This window comes from Panthera tigris, chromosome A3 (assembly GCF_018350195.1).
Source record: "Panthera tigris isolate Pti1 chromosome A3, P.tigris_Pti1_mat1.1, whole genome shotgun sequence".
NCBI classification, from domain to species: Eukaryota; Metazoa; Chordata; class Mammalia; order Carnivora; family Felidae; genus Panthera; species Panthera tigris.
Genome location: NC_056662.1, coordinates 37315441 through 37340389, shown reverse-complemented (window position 1 = coordinate 37340389; position 24949 = coordinate 37315441). Strand labels below are relative to the sequence as shown.

General features: G+C 39.1%; 1 protein-coding gene across 1 annotated transcript in view; it reads right to left on the bottom strand.

The window, feature by feature from the left end:
- Nucleotides 1-5679, bottom strand: part of BTBD3 (BTB domain containing 3) — a 35593-nt gene extending 29914 nt beyond the window's left edge. The window contains exon 1 of the mRNA XM_042980913.1: nt 5524-5679. The gene's annotated coding sequence lies outside the window, so the exon portion shown is untranslated. The remainder of the gene's footprint in view (nt 1-5523) is intronic.
- Between the last annotated feature and the right edge of the window lie 19270 nt (nt 5680-24949).

Genomic DNA, 24949 nt, shown 5'->3' with positions numbered 1-24949 from the left:
ACATTAACAAGAAATATCAGGACTTCAGTGAAAAACAAACAAACAAAGAAAAACCCTGTTAGGACAGCTAGAAGGTCTGAATAACAACTTTTCAGGTCCCTTAATAGAGACACTGACTACTGTACATGTAGATGAGAGTCCTTACCAAAAATCAAAAATGCACCTAACTGTAGTGGAAAACTGCAACAAAATCACAAATGTGGAGAGCAGAAAGACAAGTAGCAACTTACCTGACCTAGAAGAGTGACATAGGGTGGCAAGCTAAAATTAGGTTAATAAAGTTTGTTTAGGAAGCTCTACATCCCTGGATGCCCTTCCAACCTAACTTGCTGCAAAGGTCTGGCTGACAGTCCCAGAACCCATCAAGAATGGAGATGGATTCCTGACAAAGTAGATGAAACAGTTAAGTCTTTGGGTTGTAAACCCACAGGAACCTTCCCCAAAGTGACCTCTATACAAAGAGGATTCTGAAACCTCTGACAGATCCCTCTGGGAACACTAGCAGCTAGATCCTTTCCTCAGCTCAGGATGCTGGAAGACAATCCTCTGACCAGACCAAGAGGAAAAACCCTACAGTAGGCCCCAGTGAACAACTCAGAAGAAACAGTAAACAGTCAAAAGGCTGCCACTGGGGAGGAAGACTCAGGGGATTGGGGCTGGTGGGGAGAGGGGCAAGGGACCATTTATTTTACAGTAAGCCTTTTGGATTTAAACTATGTGCCTGTATTAGCTTAAAGACAGCAAGATGATAATCTTTATCTGAAAGGACAGATGAATGTACTTCTGATTTTTTTTTAATTTTTTTTTAATGTTTATTTATTTTTGAGACAGGGAGAGACAGAGCATGAACAGGGGAGGGTCAGAGAGAGGGAGACACAGAATATGAAGCAGGCTCCAGGCTCTGAGCTGTCAGCACAGAGCCCGACGCGGGGCTAGAACTCACGGACCGCGAGATCATGACCTGAGCCGAAGTCGGCCACCCAACCGACTGAGCCACCCAAGCACCCCGTACTTCTGATTTTTAAAAGAATATTGTGACTTGCTCTACCAGGTATTTTCATGTATGCTAAATCCACAGTACAAAATATTTGGCATTAAGTTTAGAGATCAGTGCATAGATGAGTAAGACCTAAAACAGAAGCAGACCCAAGATTAAGTCAAGATCTTAAAGGAAAGACCATAACCAATGAGGAAAGGATGGACTTTTAAGAATTGGTGTTGGGGGGTGCCTGGGTGGCTCAGTCAGTTAAGCATCCAACTTTGGCTCAGGTCATGATCTTGCAGTTAGTAGTTACTAAGTTCAAGCCCAGCTTGGGGCTCTGTGCTGACAGCTCAGAGCCTGGAGCCTGCTTTGGAATCTGTCTCCCTTGCTCTCTGCCCCTCCCCCACTCATGCTCTGCCTCTCTGGTCTCTCAAAAATAAATTTAAAAAAAAAACTTAAAAAAATAAAAAAAAATGGTGTTGGTAGAACTAACTGGTAAGGAGGAGGTGGTATAAGACAATTCATATACATACATTAATACAGAATTAAACCTAAAAATCTAATATATTTCCAAAATTTCAGTTACATTTACCTCACTTCTGGGTTTTTCAAACATAAATGTGTAAAAGAAAAATCATAAAAGACAAGACAAAGCTTGACTACATTAAAGTAAAACTATTTTGCTGTTTGGAAAACACCATTAAGTAAATTAAGAGACAAACAATGAGCTGTGGGGGGAAAAAAATCACTGCAAATATGATAAAGGCAGAATACTATATAAAACAGGTATTCAAAATTATTTTTTTAAATCAACAACTAAGAGTGAAGAGGGCAAAGTACCTGAACAGACAGCTTTGAAAAGGTAAACAAGAAGCAAATCACCAAGTTCACTACTTACCAAAGAATATAAGTTAAAATAAGATCACATTTTTATAGAAAATTAGGAAAGATTAAGCACTGGAATGCTGACACAGTGGGAGACCATTAGGTGCATAAGGGAATCAATGTGTCTTAGCATAAGCAGTTTGGCACTGTGCCTCAAGAGTCATAAAAGAGTTCACCTCTGCCTCAGGAATTCTACTATAAATCCAGTCCAAGCAAGTCAGAGACCCCAAGACTTTCAGGCATAGGCATTTTATCCCAGCTCTGCCTCCAAGTCTGTTCTTACTTTCTGAGCCTACTTCCTTTGCCAGACAGACTCTGTTGAAGGCTTTACTCTATGATTCATTCCATCTCTCCAAATCTCTATGCTGTAGGCATTATTAGGTAGAATTGGGTAATTAATAAAGTTCACTCCAACCCAAAGTGATCAAGGTCAGATTTGCAACCAGTATTTCATACCAAATTTTCAACCACTAAAATGGAAATATGTCAAACAACAGAAAACTCATTAAATAAACTTTGGCATATCCATCATTAGAAAATCTTACGTTCAGGGGCACCTGGGTGGCTCGGTTGATTGAGCATTCGACTTTGGATCAGGTCATCATGTCGTGGTTCCTGAGTTTGAGCCCCGCACAGGGCTCACTGCTATCAGGGCAGAGCTTCCAATACTCTGATCCCCTCTCTCTCTGCCCCTCCCCCACTGGTGCCCTCTCTCTCCAAAATAAGTAAACAAAAAAATATTTTTAAAACTTATGTTCAAAGATTTAAAGGCACAGAAAAGGTTAAGCGAAAAGGTCATATTTTAAACTACAGATGAAACTGAAATGCCTTTTTTTTTTTTAATATGCAGACAAAGAAAAAGGGACAAATGGAAACATACCATCACATGAACAGTTTTATTTCTGGATGATGTGATTTTGAGTTTTATTTTCTTTGGTTTTTTTTTTTTTTAATTCCCTAAATATCTACAGCAAGAATAATTTATTTTAAAATGTTTAAAAGCCATAGAAACAATAGATCCTCTCAAATGGGAGTTGCTTAGAAGCCCTCAATTTTGAAGCATGTGATGCAAAAAGGAAAGATTAGGTGACAAGTTACTATCTTAGCAGAGCATTACTGTTGAACTACAAGGTCCATCAAATGAGAGGGATTTCCATCATTATTTTCTCAGAGTAAAATGGGAAAAATCAGCCTTTCAGAATCTGCTTGATAGTCCAGTTAACAGTTTAATTACCACATAGAACAGGGGATAGTTGCAAGAGAAAACCTCTTCAACTCTCAACGCATGCTCAGAATCACTGGCCTACTAAAAGCATTTTGGAATTGATGGGATTGAATTCTGATATTTACACAGTAAAGTTTGAAAGGTTTCAAAAAGCAAAAAGCCTAAGATATGTAAATGATATTATTTCCATACTTTTTTGTTCAGAACTGTTTTAACAGTTCCTTGAAAGGCAAACTGGAATTCGATGGCTATAGGATACCTGTTTTGAGCATAAAATTATCTGTTTGGATGTGTTTTCTGTGTTGGGGAAGGGAAAACAGTGGGCAAATTTGTAAACAAACTGTGTCTTTCCTTTGTTAAAGTATAACACTACAATTGGTTTAATTTATGTAAAGAATCTAGGCAAAGCACTTTCTAGGAACCAAACTGTTTAAAGGCTGATAATGACTTTTTTTTTTTTTTTTGCCACAAATTACCAGAGATTTTTTGCATGACTGTAGGATTATATTTCACTTTTAAAATTTCTTAAATGTAAGATGTCTTAGGACTTTGGAGAAATGATGTATGCAATTCTTAGGTCTGTGTGCCCCAAAGGAAAAAACTGTTTCAGAAAACATCGTTTCCACCTCATTTTGGGACTTTCTTAAACAAGTTCTCAGCGCAAAAACAGGGAAAAATGAATATTCCTCATAGCTGCTAGCAGTATTAATGCCAAGCAACAGCATTAATAGTTATGTAATTACTTAGAAAGAAAAACTGGAACTGTATGAGCTCACCCTTACCTGCGCTGAGGCCAAGAACTGAAAGAGTGATTCAAATTCTTCAGAAAAGGAAGAGTCCTATTCTGAAACCCAAAGGTAGGAGGACCCGCCCACTTCCCCTGGAGGACTCGTTGCTATAGGAACCCGCAGTAACCCTTCAGAGCCAGAACAGTCCGGGGGAGGGGGATCCTCCCAGGGATTGGGGGATGGTTAAAAAAAAAGGGAACGGAGAAAGGGTAAAGATGGGGGAGGGGGTTGAGAGGTTAAAAGACAATGAAACCCCTTGGGTATGACAGGGTCTGAGAAGGAGGGCTGAGGAGCCCCAAAGGAAACTCAAAACATCAGTTAGAACAATGTCCTGGACGCTACAGTCACATTATAGTTAAGTTTAAGTTTGAACCATTAGAGACACTTCCCTCCCTCCCCGGTGGCAAACAAACCACCCTTTGTCGATTCCTCTGTTTGGAAAATGAAGCTAGACTTTAATCTCCTCCATTACAAACTGAATGCTACTTCGTAAAATTGAAATCTTGACTTTCTTATATTAAACCACCGGTTCCCAAACTATGCTTGCACATTGGAATCACCTAGGGACTTTTAAAATATACGTTGTTTTAATTGGTCTTGGGTGTGCTACTTGAGCATAGTTTTAAAACTCTCCAGTGGTTCTCTTCTTCAGCCAATTTTGGGAACTACTGTACTCCGTGATTTGGTGAGGTAGGTGGTAAAGAGTATTTTTAAAAGAGGGGAAAAAAAGAAAAAGAAAGCACAATTATCTCCCTTTGTCTTTTTAAGGCTAATAATAGAATTACTGGCTTTCCCCAAGCACACACAGGACAATAGGTTTCTTGATAAATAGGAATCCCCAGAATGCTCTAACAATACTTTCTTTGAGATAAAAAGACTAGGCAGCATAATCTGTTTCTTCCCAAGACAGCAAACACCGTTCTTACCCAAACACCAAACTTATACACCTATTTCAAGAGCGAATCGGCCATGAATGACGCTCACAACTTGGGAGTACGAGCTCCAGTACCAGAAGAAAACCAGACCCCCAGTAGCCCACCATCATTCGCTGGGGTTCTGCGGCGACCAGGGCTGGGCAAGGACGGGGTGTGGGTCCCTGAAGCCCCCAATCCGGGCCCCGCTGGCAGCGCCTCAATAAAGTTTCTCAGGGAAGTTTGTTCGCGTTTCCAAGCAGGCGCCTCCCCGGGCCAGGGGCGCGGCCCCCGCCACCTGCTCGGCGCCAAAGCTCTCCGGCCGCGCCCCCTCCCTGGACCTCCGCCACCTCCGCGGGTCGCGCACACTGCGGGCGCCCGTGTGACAGGCTGGTGCCCGGGTGGGCTCGCTTCGCCCCCCCCAACCCCCGCGTCCCTCGGCTGCAGCTGGCCCAGCCCCTCGGGCCACGGCGCCAGGACCTCTTCTCGGGCCCGGCACCATCCCGCCTGGAACCCCTCGGGAAGGCTTGCCGCGCGGCCAGCGTTTCCCGAGCGAAGGCGGGGTGTCCGGGGACCCCGCATCCCGGAGCCCAACGCCGACCGGAGGACCCGTCCCAGCCCAGCCGCGCACGGCCCCTTCGGCCCGGGGCCGGGAGCGCGCCCCTGGCCAGGCGGTCCGGTGGTGCGCACGCGCGGAGCGCCCGCCCGCTCACCCGCGGCGCCCTCACTCACCGTCCGCGCTCTTCGTCACCTCTGGCGTCGCCGCCGCCTGCGGTGCTTGCTGCTCGCCGCTCGCCACCCCGGCCCGGTGCCCACTCCTCAGGCCCCGGCCCGGGCACTCGGGGATCCAGCGCCCGGCGGGCTTGGCGGGCACCCGCACGCAGGGCACGCTCCGCGGGGCCGCGCGCGCGCGCCCGGGAGCCGGGAGGGGGTGGGGCCAAGCTGGCCACGCGCCTGGAGGCAGCCCTGGATAAATAAGGGGCATGCGCACTGCCTGTCCCTTCCTGGGGTCCTGTTTCTGGGAGACTGGTGACCCTGGACCAGTGAAAGGGAGAAGAGGCGAAGAAGGCCAGGAGACCTCCTCACTGTGAGGCGCATTCGCCCTTGTCCCACAGACTGCAGGTGTTTTTCTCGGGTGCCTTCATCAAATGTGTTAAACATTTATTGAGCACCTACTTTGGCAGACCCTTTGTGCAGGACTAGGGCGGTCTCCATTAATGGGGGAACCATTGGCTTGAGATTGCTTTTCCTGCAGTGATTGCATCCTTCCCTTTGAACAGATAAGGCAAGTGCACTACACTCTTCGGCAGTTTGGGGAAGCAGAGTTGCTGCTGGATCGGGGTGATGACAAAACTTCACTGAGAAGCCTGAAAGAATAAGAGCTGGAGTCAGAAGTTCACCTGGAGAGAAAGGTGAATGAATACAAAGGAATAAGTGGAAAAAAATTATATATGTGTGTATACATGTGTATACATGTATATGTATACACATATATATACGTGTATATGTATACACACACACACATACACACCGTGCATACCCTGTTGGGGGTTAAAACCTGAATGTATCATTCATAGAGCCGAAACGATGGGTGGAAGAGTAGTTGAAGCTCCTCTGGAAATCATTTTTAACGCTTAACCTCAAAATTTTGCTTTTTTTCGTGAGTACTTGAAAAATGTTAAAAATGGGGGGAGAGGGGAGGCGGTGGTCTGATTAACTTAAATATATAAAGACTGGAGACCTACAATGTAGTATATATTCTGGTACGAAGTGGTAGTGTCCTAAATTCTAGTGTTGGCACCAGGAATGGAAAGCACGGAAAAGTTTTCAGAGATTGTGAAGAACAAGATTCCCTAGCTTTTGTCACTGCCTTTTCGGGGATACGGAGCTGTTTATAATGACAGACACCTACTTCATTCAATTAGATCATCATCTTTGGTAGGTATTTATTAGTGGATAAATTAGACCTCTAAGATATACAGCCACAGTTACTAAATGTTTCTTTTAACATGAGTTGAGCCCTGGAAAAACTTAGTTCTACTCAGTTGAAAAACATATGTGTGTGTGTGTGTGTGTGTGTGTGTGTGTGTGTATACACACACACACATGTATGCATATATGTATATATGTATACATATGTGTATACATACATATTGTGTATATATATGTATACATATGTGTATACATACATATTGTATATACATATATGTATGTGTATATATACATATATGTGTATATATACGTGGGTGTGTGTGTGTATATATATATATATATATATATATATATATATGTATAGGCTTTGGAAAACAAAAACCCCTTTTTCTAAAGCCCAAATGTTTCATAACAAACTGCTGATACTGTGCAAATTACTAGTGTCTCTGAGTCTTACTGTGCTCATCTGTAAAATGGAATTATGATGGATATGGAATTAAATGGAATAATGGAACACATTAATTTTAATGTGTTACTTGGGCTCTGCCACAGTACTCAGATAGTCGGTCAAGTATATTCTAGATGTTTCTGTGAACAGGTATTTTTTCAAGGTAAGATTAACATTTAAATCAGTGGACTTCAAGTGAGGTAGATTGCTCTCCATGATGTGGGTAGGGCTCATACAATCAGTTGAAGGACCTAATAGAAAAAGACAGACATCCCCTGAATAAGAAGGAATTCTGCCAGCAGAGTGCCTGTGGATGTGAGCTGCAATCTTTCCCTTGGGTGTCCAGTCTGCCAGCCCACCCTCCAGATTTGGGACTTGCCAACCTCCACAATCATGTGAGTATAAGTCTCTCTCTCTCTCTCTTTTGATAGGTAGGTAGGCAGGTAGATAGGTAGACAGCCATGTTGGTTCTGTTTTTCTGCAGAAACCTGACTAATATCCCTTGCAAGTCTCTGAAGATTACGTAAGTTAATTACCATCTGAATCTGAAAAAAAGAGATTATAATCTTTAATTTGTGAGGTTATGAAAAATTAAATGAAAATAGGTAAAGCATGCAGCATATATTAGGGTCTGAATTACTTATAAATGAATAGCAGAGGCAAAACCAAAAGAGGAGAAAAGGTAGATATTGGCACTGTGATAGCATTTCCTCAGTTCACTGAGTAATAATTTTAAATTTAATAAACGGACTTTAGAGATGACAGAAAATTTTGGTCTTCCTAACTCTGACCTGCTAAAAAAGTGATACATATGAATATTTTAATTATTTGCAAGTAAATGCCAAATGAGCTATTAAGATAGACTTTAGTTATACTTTTAAAACACTGGACATGCAAAGCAGAGATATGAATTCACATCTGAATATTTTATTCCAATTTAAGTGTCAGTTCAATTCACTCTACTTGCTACTTTGGTAGGAGAAATCTAAGAAAAGTTTACTTTTGAAATAATTCCCAGTCCCAGAGTAGTGCATGATACAGTATTGAGTGTATTATTGAATTCCTTTTGGGGCAGGCCCATAGCCATTGCGAGCTTGCAAAAATGGATAAAATATTCCATTTAATCTACAAATATTGCCACTTATTATGTACTAGGCAACATCTCTGCCCTCAGGGAATTTATCAAACAGCCCAGAAAAAAATGAATAATCATAACTAAAAGGCAGAATGTGGCAAATTCTTTAGGAGGAACATAAATGAATGGGTCAATCTTACCTTGTTCAAGAGATTGATGCTGGGGGCTCTCTCTCCTAAACCTGCCTCCGTTGTGGCCCCCAGCTTTGTGCTGTTCCCTGTGGCGCAAGCCAGAGGGGCACAGCAGCAAGCATCTTTTAAAACTGTTTTGAGCAAAGTTGATAAATATCAAATAAAATAACATTCCACATTCCACTGACTCACTTGCTTCTGAGCTGTCAGAGGTGGTAGGGTTGAAGAGACATTATCACTCATTCAGGTTGTGAGAGCTCCTGTTCTCTTTGTTTCTCTGTATTGTTGTGGCTGTTATTTTGTTTAAAGGAGAATTTAACTTTAAGTGAGAATTTAACTTTGGAGTTAAAAAAAAAAAAACATAAATTTTTCCTGGCCTAATGGAGATTTATGAGGAAAAACAAAAACAAAAACAACCTAAAATGAAAATAACAAAAGGTGGGGTTTGGGTTCATAAAAAGATAAGGAATGATTGAGTTGGAAACTATTACACAGGTTGACAAAGATGACCCTACTGTTTGTCTGATAACAGTCCTGTCATAACGTGACCTCCTTTTTCCTTTTGGCTATAAATGAAATATTCCACCATGGGTGAGAGTAAACTAACTCCAGGATTTACAAAATGTAATGATTCTGGGGAAACTACCTAGCATTTTAGTAATCATTAAATACTGAGGATGGAGTGCCTGGGTGGCTCAGTGGGTTAAGAGTCAGGTTTTGATCTCATGGTTCGTGGGTTCGAGCCTCACGTCGGGCTCTGTGCTGACAGCTGGAGCCTGGAGCCTGTTTCAGATTCTGTGTCTCCCTCCCTCTCTGCCTCTCCCCTGCTCATGCTGTGCCTCTCAAAAATGAATAAATGTTAAAAAAGAAAAATTTAAATACTCAGGATATTTTATTTTGAGAGTTTGTGAATATATTCATTTCAGGAGCTTTGCCACGGTGAATGCGAAATAAATTAATCTGGGATTAAAGAAAACCCTATACTAGAAAAGGAAGAGTTTTAATAAAATAGAAAGGAATGGCCTCCAGCCATGGATGTTAATTATCATCTGATGAATAATAATGATGATAATAGGAGATGTGAAGTAAGTTAAAATACATCCTGGGCCAGATTTTTTTTTTTTTAATTACAAACCCTGGAATGTTGCCTTGTAAATTTAACCAGTGTGCTAGCATTAAATGGTTTAAAATTAGACTTAAAACACAATGAGCTCTGTGCTATTCATATGTAGCACTCACCATGCGATTTTTTAGTAACGCTATTCAAATGAATTCAATTTTGATCAGTATCACAAGTAGAATGTCGATCACCCAGTAGAGAGAATGGCAGTATAAATGTTTCTTCCTATAAGCATATTTGATCATGAGAAATCAGAATTTAATAATGTGGCACAATATTGGTTATTCTTTACAGGCTTTACCTCCCTCTTTAATATTTCATGCCACTGATAAAATGTGATCAATTGACACTTTTCAATATGCTGACTTTTGCACATTTTAATTATACGTTTATTTTTGAATATTAAATAAACTTTATATCAGCATGCCCTTTAAAATATTAAATTGAGGGGCACCTTGGTGGCTTAGTTGGTTAAGCATCTGAGTTTGGCTTAGGTCATGATCTCGTGGTTTGTGGATTCAAGCCCCACATAGGGCTGTGTGCTGACAGGTCAGAGCCTACAGCCTGCTTCGGATTCTGTGTCTCCCTCTCTCTCTGTATCTCCCCTGCTCACACTGTCTCTCTTTCTCTCTCTCTCAAAATAAATAAAACATAAAAAAATTTAATATAAAATTGAGTATAATCATAAAAATTAAATGCATATAAATGATTTTGCATAAGCAATGATAAAAACACTGTAATAAATGCAATATTGGGTTAAAGAGGATTTTTTTCTTTAAAAATGAAACTCCTACAGAACATTATATCCAGTTTTGTGAAATGTAAACCCATTCTTCATTAGGGAAGGTTTTGTAAAGTCATATGAATATTAAAATAATTATTTCCATACCTTATAGTCTAGTTTAGTGGGACAGTCTAGGTCAGTGCTATCTAACAGAAAAAAAAAAAGCCACAAATGCAAATACATATGTAATACTAAGTTTCCTGGTGGTCGCATTTTAAAAAATAAAACCAAACAGGTGAAATTAACTTTAATAGTATATTTTACTTAATCCACATGTTCAAAATATTATCATTTCAGCATGTAATAACTATAAAAATTGTTTATGACATATTTTACATTTGTTTTAATACTATGTCTTCAAAATCTGGTGTGTATTTTCCACTTACAGCTCACCTCTATTTAAACTAGTCAAATTTCAAATAATTAGTAGCCACATGTGACTAGTGGCTATCATATTGGACAGCGTGGATCTAGGACTAAGGTCACTGGTTCTCAAACGTGGCTCCACATGGGAATCACCTGAGAAGCCTGAAAAAACTTTCGATGTCTGGGTCACAGTCCCATGATCCTAGTGTATTTGCTCTGGGGTGTCACTTCGGCATTGGGATTTAAAAAAAAAAAAAAACTCTTCAGGTGATTCTAATACACAGCAAAGTTTGAGATTTACTAGTCTTGTTTATTTTTTTTTAAGTATTACCAAAACAATATTATGAAAGCAATGGCAATTTTACTTTACTTGAAATCAATAGCATTTAAAAATCATGCTGAAACATACTAACGGTGTAACATATATAATAGCATAGATGACATATTTACATTACTACTATTTCTAAATATAATTAATAATTGCTAGTAAAATTCCAAAGCTTTGATTAATTTGGCCAGGAGTTCAAATCTAACATGAAAATTCCAGGTGAGGATTTAATCTCAGTACTGAGTGAGATTTGTTGAATAGTGGCATTTCTGTATGTCTTCTCTGAATTTTTTACTTTGTGTTTGTTTAGCAAATGTCCTAATAGAGAAATCACCTCTGACAATGGGGTCATAAAAACTTTCTGTAATGGCTACATTTGTTTCATATGTTTAACTCTTGTGTCCAGTATCCTATTGTTAGTATAAGAGCTAACCCACACCCATGACAAGTATTTCTCCTCTTGTTTTCTATTCTAGCAGTCTTTGTCCATCTGTACTTAATATATTGGTACAATTAGTATTTCTCAGTGACAAACCATCCTAAGACTTAGTGGCTTTAAAACAACAACCTTTAGGGGCGCCTGGGTGGCTCAGTCGGTTAAATGTCCAACTTCGGCTCAGGTCATGCATGATCTTGCAGTCTTTGGGTTTGAGCCCCGGGTCAGGCTCTCTGCTGAGAGCTCAGAGCCTGGAGTCTACTTTGGATTCTGTGTATCCCTCTATCTCTCTGCCCCTCCCCTGCTTGTGCCGTTGTCTCTGTCTCTCTCTCTCTCTCTCTCTCTCTCTCTCTCTCTCTCTCAAAAATAAACGTTAAATTTTTTTAAACAGCAAAAAAAATAAAATAAAATAACAACCTTTATTACTTCCATTAAGTCTGTGGGTCCACTGTGCCATTCTGTGTCTGGGCCAGGCTTGGCTAACTTCTCTGAGCTCTCAAGCATCCACATTTAGCTAGTGGGGTACCTAGAGGCTGGTCGATCTAGGATGGTCTCAGCTAGAACAGCTCAGCTCTGCTCTTTGTGGTCTCTTATCCTCTAGCAGGCTAGTACAGGTTTGTTCTGAGAGCAGTGGTGGCCCTGCAGAGATGGTGTAAAACTACACAAGCATATTTTCAAGCCTCTGTATCAAGTTGACACTGTTTCACTGGCCAAAGCAAGCCACAGGGGCAAACCCAGAGTCAGTGCAGGAGGGTACTACCAAAGGGCACAGGCATTAGTGCAGTCAGTCTGCCATGTCTGGTGTTTGATTTGATTCGTCCTATCATGTTTATTCTGTTCATTGCCAGTTGTTCTTACTCTGCAATGTTTTGTTTTTTTTTTTAAACTATCTTAGCTGCAGTGTTGAATATTTCTACTTGTTATAAATGAAATCTTTCTCTCAAAGTTTTCTTAGTATCTGCCTTTAGGAACTTTCCTTTGTGGTTTAGTCATTTTTATGCTTTTAAAGCCTCTTTTTAAATTTGATTGTGTAGATAAATAATGAAAATAAGTATGATCTTTGATCAAGTAGACAATCAATAAATAGATACAATGTGTTTAAAAGACGTCATGCATTATCTTGAGATCAAAAAAAGTTTTAAATGCTTTATATTTTGCCAAAGTTCTAAACCTGATTTCAGAACAATTAAATAAGTGAAAAAATGTTCATATGAATAAAATATTGATGCTCACTTCCTGCTTGTCCATTGTCGACTTAACACTTGTATTTCAGCATGCATTTTTCACTGCATTTCTTTACAATAGATGGTTTAATTCATCATGTAAAACCATTCTGATTGAATTTTGAGGAAAATATACTAAAGGGTTATATATGGAGAGCTTCGTAAACCCAGACATTAAATAAAAGCCATCATATTTTGTCAGTTGGGGATGTGACTAAGCTATGTTTTAAGAAATAAAACAAGTACATTTCTGTCTCTGGGGTTACTTATTTGGTGGAGGTTCAGAGTCCGATAGAAACCTTTTTTTTATTTTTCCCTATAAACAAGCATTATAAATTGTTTGTTACTAGATTATAACCTTGTAAGAGTAAATTACAGTTGATAGAGCTTTGAATTACCATGCAACATTTTGTGCCTACATGAGTAAATGACAAAAAATAGACTAAGAAAACACCACATACTTATGTTGTGCTGTTTGCCCTTTTAAAAAGGATGATTACTATGTAACTCCTCATAAAGCTGGAGAATATATTCTTTCTTGGACCAGGGGAAGCCTTATGGATTCTAATTTTCCCAAGGTTAGCTTTGTGGGTTTGGAATATTCTGAAACCTAATGTGACAGCATTAAGCTGTATCTTACCAGACTCTCTTGCACTGATTTTCCTTAGAATCAAACTTCCAAACAGGATTTGGTACAAGTAGTTTACTTGGAGGTGATCCAGGGAAGCACTGGTTGTGAAGTAGGAAAGGAAAACAATGAAGGGGAGGCAGCCAAGGTACAGGCTGGAGTTCAGTCACGCAGGGAAAACTCGGAGCCAGCATGGAACACGTACCTCAGGGATATTCCAGTCAAGGGACCAGGGAGCTAGGATCATTATCTACTAACCCCCGTTCATCAAGGGATGAGAGAGCTGGAATCATTATTTACCCATCTAGTCTATCAGAGACTGAGGGCTGCTCCCAAGGAAACCCTTCCGTGCACTTTGATTTAGCCCTTGCTCATAAGCTGAAGGTGGTTTTGTGGCCAGAAAAAAAGGCAAAGAATGTCAAGTGCTACCAGTTGTAAGGCATCTTGCACCAGTGAATGTAAAGAAATATGAGCATGGCAGCACCAGTATGCACCAGGTACAGGGGGACACAAAGTGGCATCATGCCTTCCCAGGCAGACCTGAATATCCTCTCCATCCTCTTCAACGATTACCTCTTTTTCCATGGTTTCTGTTTTCTTGTCCTCTCTGATCCTCTCAGAATTCAATACCTTCAATAATGGTATGCTCTAAAGAAATGCATACCACACAGTGACCCACTGTGCCCGCAGGACAATAGGGTTTGTCAACCCCACAGGCTATTTTCACGTCCTTAGTGCACCTTACATCCAAACTGTATCTAGAAAGTTTGGAAGAACTTGTATAAAGGCATAGACCTCTTGGAGAAGACCCAAAGACTGAAGCATTAGCAGCTATTCCATCTGAAGCTCAGTTCTCAACTGGAGTTAATTTTACCCCCCCCCCCCCCACCCACTTCCCTCCTTGGAAATGTTTGGCAGTGGCTGGAGACATTTTTGCTTGTCACCACTTTGGGGGAGGGCACTGTTGGCCTCAGGTGGTTGGAGGTCAGCCACGCTGCTAAATAACCCCTTCCACCCAACAAGGAATTAGCTATCCTAAGAGTTCTGTTGTGATGCTGTTCAGACACTTGATCTAGAGAAACATCAGTGGGAAAGGAAGACGCTATAGGTCATGCTTTCCAATTTCCTTTCCTAATCTTTACTCCCCATTTTTACTCTGACAAAGTTTCCATTGATTTGTAAAGGTGTTGCTAAGCATGTTGGGAGGCACAGAAAGGAAGCTCATTATGCTTCCTGAAATTTTGCTAAATTGAATAAGGGAGTAGCAATCTGACCTTTTAAAATGTTTCCAGATGCTAAGCCACAGATTGAAATGCTAAACCCAGAGAACCAACTACTACTGATTAGTAGTGCTGTGGCAAAAAGGGCAGTTTTCTTTTGACAAACCAAGTCATGAAGGACGGAAAGATACTGACACTCAGTGATTAATTTCTGGGAATGTGTTGAACGAATCAAATTATGTATCATTTGATGCCATTAAATTTGAGTTCCTGCATTATAAGTGGACCTTTTGCTTTTCAAACATTCTCAGTGTGTGAAATTGAATGTGCCATTTACAAGCTATCATGTAATTTTCTGTTTTCTGAAACAAAAGCAACAATCTGGGTACATTAAAGACCATTATATAATTGACAAACCTGCTTTTTAAAACTTGACCCAAAACACTTAAAATTACTATCATTTGTCAAAGGGAGTTATTCTTTAACAGTGCAAAATCATTTAAAAATTAGAATTAAAACCTCCTTTTGCTTTGTTCCAACAAGAATACCTTCCATGTGTATACATTTTCACAGTTTACAAAGTTACTTTTCATGCCCACTAACTCACTTGATGTTCAAATCAACCCTATGAACAGGTAGCATTTTCCCTATTTTTAAAATGAGGAAGGTAAAACTCAGAGATCATAATTTACTGATTCAGTTATGAAGACAGAATATCCACTATTTGTAATATATATATATATATATATATCACTTTATATTACTTTGACTTGATGTTTAATATCAAGATTTAAATGTTTTATCAAAGTAAAACATACACGTAAGAAAGCATGCAAATTATTAGTATTCAACTCAATGAATTTTCCCAATTTTAAAACATCCAGGTAACCAGCACTCAGACCCTCCCTCTTCCCAAAAGTTTACTTCATGCACCTTGTGAACACTACTAACCATTTCACCCAGGATAACACTATCCTTTATTCTGACAGCATTCATTTATTTTTGCCTGTTTTGAACTTTATGTAAGTGAAATCATGGTATGTATCTTTTGTGTCTTCTTTTGCTCAATGTTAAGTTTGTGAGCTCCATCCAGATTATTCAGTGTGGTTGTTAAGTTGTTCTTTCTCATCATTGTATAGTATCCTGTGTGTGACTGTTTCAAAGTTTATCCATCCATATGATCATTGATGGGCATTTTGGTCCTTTCTAGTTTTTTCTTCCTATTACAAACAGTGGTGCTCTGAATTTACTTATACATGTCTTGGTGGCCACAGGTACATATTGCTGTTGGACTTAAACCTACATGTAGGATTGTTGGGTCAGAGGATATGCATATACTCTGCTCTGGTACACATCTCCCAACAGTGGTTGTATACATCTACAATCCCACCAGCATCATGTGAGTTGTCATTTCTCATCCTCACCAAAGCTTCACGCTGTCTTTTCCATCTTACTCATTCTTTTAGGTATGGTATTATGTCATCGAGATACTAGATTTCAATTTTAATTTTATTTCTTTTAAAGTTTTATTTATTTTGAGGGGGCAGGGAGAGGGAGGACGAGCTGGGGAGGGGCAGAGAGAAAGAGGGACAGAGGATCAGAAGCGGGCTCTGTGCTGACAGCAGAGGGTCCAATGCGAGACTCCATCTCTCAAATTGTAGGATCATGACCTGAGCCGAAGTCGGATGCTTAACCAAATGAGCCACCCAGGTGCCCCTCAATTTTAATTTTAATAGTTGGAACCTGAGCCTCTTGGTATCACTAACCTGTAGGTTAAACACTGATTTTAACACTGAAATTTGCTTTGTTTTCTCGTGTCCCCAACTACATAAATGCAGGGCCTAAGCACACTTCACAACAACCCAATTATTTCCAACTGTCCATTTAGCCCAGAGGGACTTTCTTCTGGATTTTGTCTCTGACCACTCATTAGTGTTTGGTGCCCACAAGGTGTGTGGCAAGTGGTTTAACCAGTACCATGGATACCAAGCCCTTTAGGTAAGTGCTGTGTCTCCACCGAGAGAGATTTTGCCCAGCATGTCAGATGCCAGAAAGTTCAGTGCGGCTGAAGAGCATGTGCTACGTTCCATTCTGTTTTCCCTGTATGGGAGTACTATTCCACGTTCCACTAGAAAAGTCTTTGTTATCTGGTCTTCACAGCATTGTCTCTGCCTCTGCTTCTATCCCCTTACCTTGATCCAGTTGGCCAATCCCCATCCCAATCCCACATTCCAGCTCATGTCTCATGGCTTTCCTCTCTTTCTCTTCAGGGTCATTATACTTGATTGCTAGAGAGAGCTTGGAAAAAACATCCCCCCATTGACCTTTCTACACATCTCTTCATCTTTCCCATTTCTGACCCAGGAACTCACAAACAATTTCAATCTAACATAATCCCCTGCCTCCCATGAATGGGTGCCCTCATGACCAGTCACAACTGGTCTCCACATCACAGTTTAGCTTGGTCTTGGATAATGTGCTATAAAAATATTTTTTTCATAAGAAAGACACTTTGGAAGTCAGAAAATCATGAGCCATTCATGATAAAAAGAAGTATCTCTACACTCTCCCTGAGAAGTCACAGAACTACTCAGGGTGGATAGTCACTTAATCTTTCTAAGCCTCAGTTCCCTTCTCAATAAATTAGAGATGATTATAACCCAGAACCCTCCTCTCAAATACTTGTAATGATTTAAAATGTGATAAATAGCTTGCAAACACCTAAGTGCTTCACAAACTGTTCAGTGATGTATACATATAAGAAGACATAATTATTGTGGACATTATTCTCTTTATTATGTTTACATGTTGGCCCTAATCATTGGCATATGTTGGCCCTTAGCAGAATTCTGACTTGGCTTTCAATGCTTCTGGCCCTGATGAATGGAGTGGCCTTCTTTTTTTTTTTTTAATGTTTATTATTTATTTTTGAGAGACAGAGTGTGAGCAGGGGAGGGTGAGAGAGAGAGAAAGACACACAGAATCCGAAGCAGGCTCCAGGCTCTGAACTGTCAGCATGGAGCCCGATGTGCAGCTCAAACTCATGAACCATAAGATCATGACCTGAGCCAAAATCAGAAGTTTAATTGACTGAGCCACCCAGGTGCCCCTGGCCTTGTTTTTTATTAAGCCTCCCAGGGGTTTCCATTACAATAGCCTATCCATTTTTAGGAAGTACCCAATGAATGAATGAATGAAGTTTTCAAGGAAATGACTAGTCAACCTTGTCCTTTCTTGCATTCAATCAAAATGAATTGAGTGTCTTCTCTGTGTACACCTCCCATGACTAGTCAGTAACAAGTACCAGGATGCAAATAAGAATAGAGACAGCTGCCTCCTTGGAGGAATTCACAGTTTAGGGGTAAGAAACCCTTCCAAATAAGTTTTATTACCATGTGGGGAATACTGTATTGGGGGTTATGTGCCCAATGAGGTGAAGTCTTTTTAGAGAAGTGAGAGCCAGTTTCAGAGAAGGCCCTTGGATCTGAGAGGAATGAGTGGGAGTTGCCCAGGCCCACAGGCAAAAGGTACACATTCCAAGCCAAGGAAACAGTTTATGTAAAGAAAGAGTCTGAAAGAGATGGCATGTTTGGACACAGTCCAGTAATACTGGAATTTATAATAGGATCATAGGTGTAGTGGGAAATGAAGGTGGGCAGGTGTTAGAGCATTCCTGCAGGGCCTTTTATATTATCCCAAATATTTTAATTTTGTAGGGAGAGTATGGCACTGAAGAGTTTAAAGGGGAGTGATATATTCAGAATTTAGTATTAGAAAGACCACAGTGGCAGGGAGGACAATAAGGATGATATTGCAAGAGTCCAGGTGAGAGATGACCGGTCCCTGATCCTGGTCCGTAGAGGAAGGAATGAAGAGAAGGATGGAAATGACAGAAAATAACTAATGCTAATGGGATATTGTGATTGACTTGATGAGTGAAAGGGATATACCCACCTACAGTAGGAGCATGAAAAGTGTTCAGTTAGGCACTGTGTGAGTAAGTCAACAGATTGGCATTTACTGAGCCCTTACTTTGGGCAGATGAAGGAGCTAGTCACTGTGGTGTATCTATAAAGATGAGGAAGATATAGACCTCTGGCAATTAGTGACCAAATAGCTGTATTAAGTCACAGAATAGTAATAATTAAAAAAAAAAAAGACTTCTATCAAGGAAAGGTCAATGTGCTATGATACCCTCAAGATAAGGATGAATGACCCTGATTAGTCAGCTTTTATTTTATTTTTTTGTTGTTTGTTTGTTTTTATTTTTTTTTTTCAGCTTTTATTTTAGGGAGCTGGCAATTATCATTCTAGGCTTGGATTGTTCATGTCTCTATTCTTTGCCATAATAGATTCTATTCCTTTAATGGGAAACCAGCTAAATGTCTTTCATTCTCTCTTTCTAATGTTTGAAAATGAATAAGACTCAAAAAAGTTCTTTTAGGATCTTTACAGAAGTGGCTGAGCCAACACAGTGCCCATCTTTGCTAGGTGACGGTTGTTTTGAAGGACATGTAAGTAAGTAAATTCACTTGCTTATCTAAAACATATATTTTGAGAATTTTGTTGTTAGCCAAATCTGTCCTGAAGCAAATCATTTACAGTTAGAGTAGAAGAATATAACCCTTCTCAGAGGACATTGAAATGTGCCCACAAAATAACAGAGACTGACTTCAGACAGATTATACACTTTTCTTAGAGAAAAGTGGCTTGGAATTAGTGGGGATGATAAATGAAAGCACTAGATTTCTTAGCTACAAAGAAGATCACACTGGCACCAAGTCTGATAAGTGCTTCCATTAGGACCGTGGAAAATTCAGTGGAAATCTATGTAACCCCTAAATGGTGCATTAACTCACACAGTGTTTCAGCATTAGGTTATCTATTTGGACAGGTAGTCCAAAAGAACTTAACAGAACAATATTAAGGAAAAAAATAATTTCCTGGAATAAAATGTCTGAAGAGAGTGATAAAATTATTTGCTGTCCCTTTCAAGTATAATGGATATGCTAATCATATCCATAATAAGTTTTCATTTCTTTTCCTCTAGTAATATAAATTTATAAGGAAGTTCAAGATTGATTTACTTTCTTGAGCAAAGGTAGGCAGGCAATATAAATGAATAAAGAAGGTGAGCTAGAGACTATTAAATTTGCCCCTTTGTAAAGGAATCTGCTACTTTTTCAGCCCTTTTCTATAGTTGCTATGTGGGAATGAGAGGTCTCAAGTTATCAGGCCTTCTGAGGATTCAGAAAAAAATTGGAAGTATGAACACTTCTATATTAAAGTTTTGTCAATTATTAAGAAACTACTATGCTAGCCAAGCTTCATAGATAGCAAGGACATCATTTCACAACAGAATAAACTATGAACTTATTGCTTAACTTTGCAGTTATTATTATATTAAAGTTTATAATTTAACGTTCTGATATTGAAATAAGTTTGAGGGGTGCCAGGGTGGCTTAGTTGGTGTAGCATGAAACTTGATCTCCGGGTTGTGAGTTCCAGCCCCATGTTGGGTGTGGAGATTACTTAAAAATAAAATCTTAAGAAAGAAAGAAAGAAAGAAAGAAAGAAAGAAAGAAAGAAAGAAAGAAAGAAAGAAGGAAAGAAAGAAAAATTTGATTTCTTGCTTAGTTTTAACTTAATGCTGATTTTTTTCTCATGCCTGTTCATTTTGAGTGTTATGTTTATATTTTTTATATAAAACCAATCCCTTAACCAATATTTGTTAATTCCTGATATAAAACCAATCCCTTAACCAATATTTGAAAATTCATTTTCTGGGGATTCCAATGTTAGAAGCATCTCTAGCATGCAAAGATGTCCACACAAAGACCATTATGAATATCTAAACATCTGTGGCCAGAAAACCAATGAAAAGAGCAATAAAACAGACTCTAAAGCATGTACTCTATCTGTGCAACCTCTGTTTTCTAGTCTTTGAAGATGGAGGTAACATTGTTATACAATGGTTAAAGTCTTTGGAGAACTCCAAAAAAGGCTCTTTGAATATGGCTATCTCTAAATTATCTGACCTAAGAAACGTATACTTCCTAACGTAAAATAGAAATTTGCCATGATTTCTTATTTTGCTACAATACAAATTGAATTCAATTAAAAAAAAATGCAACAGAGCATTTTACTTATTGGATTAGGAAAGGTTAGGAAGATTGAAAATACCCATCTTTGATGTGAATTCGGAGTATGGGTTCTCTGTCCTGAAAGAGGAAGTATAAATTTGTGTAACTTGCAGAAACTCAGTTCAATAATGTTATCCAATTAAAAAATACGGACACCTACCCTTGCTTAGATTTAGCAATTCTACCTTGAAGAAGTGCAGTATAGACTGTTCATAATCATAAGGCAAAAGCTATAGTTTAAATGTTCTTTATAGGAGAATTATTGTACAAATGTTGCAACAGCCAGTCAGCGGAATATTTCGCACTCACTAAATGCAAAATGGTATATATTTCTGTTTGTTGACATAAAAATAGTATATGTGAAGCAAAAAAGTAGGACTCAAAACATTTCCATTATGGTGCTACTTTTGCAAAAGTACATGTACTGATATGAAATAGAGAAGGAAAGAGAGAAAGAGGGAATTAATAAATGAGAAAAAGACAGGCACCCCTTGTATTGCATGGTGGTGTGGAACGGTACTACTGTGCAAGCTGTTACTGTTATATGTGTCTATAAAAATGAAAAAAATAGTAAGATTAATATGTATTTAATACACTAATATGAATTGTTAGAAACATTTGAGTTAAGTTGTTTTATTTTTTAATAAAAAATTATCAAGAGTGGTTTCAGTAGTGCTTGCCTTCTTCCTGTCATATAACTTACAGAGCAAACATCTTGTCTATGCCGTGGTGAATTGTCATACTCCTTTTTAAGGGGTCATCTTCCAGCACTTTCTCGTTTGCACTGATGAGGTCATGAAATATCTCTGAGAGGTTCTTTAATGGAGAGATTTCTGTTGACATCCCTTCCCCTGGAACATCATCATCCTTTCCTCAGAACTACTTTCCTCATTCATGTCTTTCGTTTGCCTTCACAGAATTCCTCTCCAATGGCAACAGTGTTAGTATCCTGAATATCAGCAATATTTACATTCTGTTCAAATTTCACCTTTAACATTAACACTAACGGGGTTTTTTGTTTTGTTTTGTTTTCTTTTTGGTGAACTTTCATTTTGTTGGACAATTTCCCCTTTTAGTTATTCATTTTTCTAAAATGTGACATGGGTTGAGTCCTGGGAACCAAGGAGGCAACACATCTACAAGTTTTGCTGTCTGTGTATGAATAGAATAACAATGTGCAATGACCAGTCACTGACAGACTTTGAAAGGAATCATGCTATTGGTCACCAATGGTGATGTAAATCTGTTATTTGTGACCAAAGAGCTAGAAGCAAAGTTTGATCTTTATACAGTTACTCACAGCTAATATGACATAGAGACTGAAATTTGAAGCATTTTGTTGGGGCATTGAGTTATAACTGAACCATGGTAACAGAGTTTTACCTGTCAGCCCATGCAAACCAAGGGCTGCATTGAAAAAGCTTGGAAGGACATGCAACAAAAAGCTAAGAATGAGTGGTGATCCCCAGGTCTTACATTTGCAGATGATTTTATTTTACTTGAAAAAAAATGTGCTTAGGTGTAGTCTAAGTTTTCCTGCAATTAATCATTATTTGTAAAATACAAAAATAAACATTATTGAAAAAAATTAATACTTTTTACTCCTATAAAATCTCGTTAGGTTTTGATGCAAATCAAAATTAATTTGGTTCAGATAACTTGAGGATAATTCAGTTAATAAAAAGTTTAAAAATTACTCTTTTAAGTTTCTTCCCTCTGAAACTGGTTTTAGTTTGACTGAATACATTTGGTTGAATTAATTTGAGGTGAAAATATTACAATATTTAGTGTTTCTTTCTAAGAGTAGTGATTGATATGTCTCTCCATTTATCCTTGTCTGCTTTTATACCAGTTAGTCACATTTTATAGTGTTTTTCATAAAAGTCCTTCATATATTCTGTCCAGATGTATTTTTCCTATTAACTATGAACAAAAGTTTTCCTTCCTCACTAGATTTTTGAAATAGGGCAGCTATTGATTTTGTATATTTAATCTTTTAAGTTGTCATCTTGCTGAACTCTGTTGTCAATAAAATTTAGAACTAGCACAGATATATATTTATTAATGTCAGTCAACAATCATGATCTCTCATATGATGGGTGAACTTCCCATGTTGCATCATAAGGCTTATATTTCAATTGTGTGCAGTATCTTGTTCTTTTCCATTTAAGTATCCTTTCTCTCCTGCTCCATCACATTTTCTCTCTTCGCTGGAACTTTATTATTAAAACATCCTGTAATTGCACCTATTAAAAATAAGATAAAATAAAATCCTTTTACATCTTATGTTCTCTCCAACTGCCATCCGACTTCTCTTATCTTCTTTAAATCAAAATTCATGAAAGGAATAGTCTCTATTTGCTGACTCTCTCCTTGTGCAGAAAAGAATTAATGTAGCAGGTCTGCTTTTAAAAGGCCTGCTTACAAGGGAGCTTGAATATTGCACCACTAATTTTAAGAGTGGCTGACTCAAGAACCATAAAGATAGAATGTAATATCAGACCTGGAGATCATATTTTAAGTGGAGATATACTAACAAGAAAAAAAATGACATAATTCCTTTATAATTTTAAAATCTAGGTGGTGATGCATTGATTGATTAATGATTAAATTTACTTTTACTGAGAAAAAATGAGTGGCTGACTGTGCCTAAACCATTTGCATGAACAGTATGGCTTATGCCAAAATGGCTGCTCTGGGAGTCTGGAATTTTGGTATATGCCAGGCAGAGGCTGCCTACATGACCAGCCTCCAGTAAAAACCTTAGGGGTTGAGTCTCTCATGAATTTCTCAGGTTGGCACAGGTTCACTCATGTTGAACTTGTTGGTGGGGGAATTAAATTCGTTCTGTGTAACTCCACTGGGAGAGTACCCTTGGAAGGCTATGCCTGATTTCTCCCAGACTTCACCCCGTACACCTTTTCCCTTTGCTGATTGTGTTTTCTGTTGCTATTGGAATAAATCTCAGATGTGAGTACAACTCTGTGCTGAGTTCTGTGAGTTCTCCCAGCAAATTGTCAAACCTAGGAGTGAGTGGCCTTCCTCACTTCCCATTCTCTTTTGAATCCCCTGCAGTAGGATTTTCATTCCAGTGTCTCCGTGAGATCCACTGGTTGCAAAGTCTAAAGGTTATTTCTCTTAGCAGCTTTTGAATCAAGTCACTATTTTCTTCCTTTTGATGTTTTTACTTTTTTATAATGTTTATTTATTTTTGAGAGAAAGAGGCAGGGAAAGAGGGTGCAAGCTGGAGAGGGGCAGAGAGAGGGAGACACAGGATCCAAAGCAGACTTTTTGCCGTCAGCACAGAGCAGGATGTGGAACTTGAATTCATGAACCGTGAGATCATGACCTGAGCTGAAGTCAGACACTTAACCGAATGAGCCACCCCAGGCGCCCCTATTTTCTTCCTTTTGAATTACTTCCTTTCCTTGGTTTCAAGGACAGCACATAGTCCTGGCTTTCCTCCCACTTCATTGGCATGTCTTTCTCATTCTCCTTTTCTGGCTGTTGCTCTGCTGTCTAAACTTTACATTGGAAGTGACTTTTAAAATCCTAGTAGTGTTGGCATGTTGGGGGTGAGTATCTAACTCTGATGGTTCATGGGAGAAAGGAGAAGTTGGAGGCAGTGTAAAGGAAGAATAGACAATTCTTACAAAAAGTTTTACTCTGAAAGGAAACAAAACGGAAGTGCTACCTAGAGGAGAAATAAGGCCAAGAAAATGTTTTTAAATTGGGAGAAATTACACATTTTAATGCTGAAGAGAATGATTCAATAGAGAGGGGAGAAAGATAGGATCCATGGGAAAGAGTGGCAATTATGGGCACCCAGTGAACAAGCAGAGGGTTTACCTTAGGTAGGAGCAGGAGAAGCATCATTAGTAATTACAGAAAGGAATGCAGGATACATGGGCTCCTTTGCTTCTAGATTTGTTGATACGGTAGGAACTCAAAAGGGTGCTTCAGGGTCCTTCAACTTTGTCACTCAAAGAAGTGAGTTTATACGCAGGAGATTTGAGGAGCAAGGAGCCACTGGACGTAGAACAAGCTCTAGAACTTGGTGATGGATAAAACATGGGGAGTGAGAGGGAGAGAGAGAATCCTAAGTGGACTCCGTGCTGCTAGCACAGAGCCTGAGTCAGGGCTCCATCTTATGAGTCAAAGGCTTAACCCACTAAGCCACTCAGGTCTGTCTTTTAATGAGCCTGTGCCCTGAGCTGTGAACTTCACAAGTGCCTCTCAGTACCCGCCCCCCCAACTCCCGATG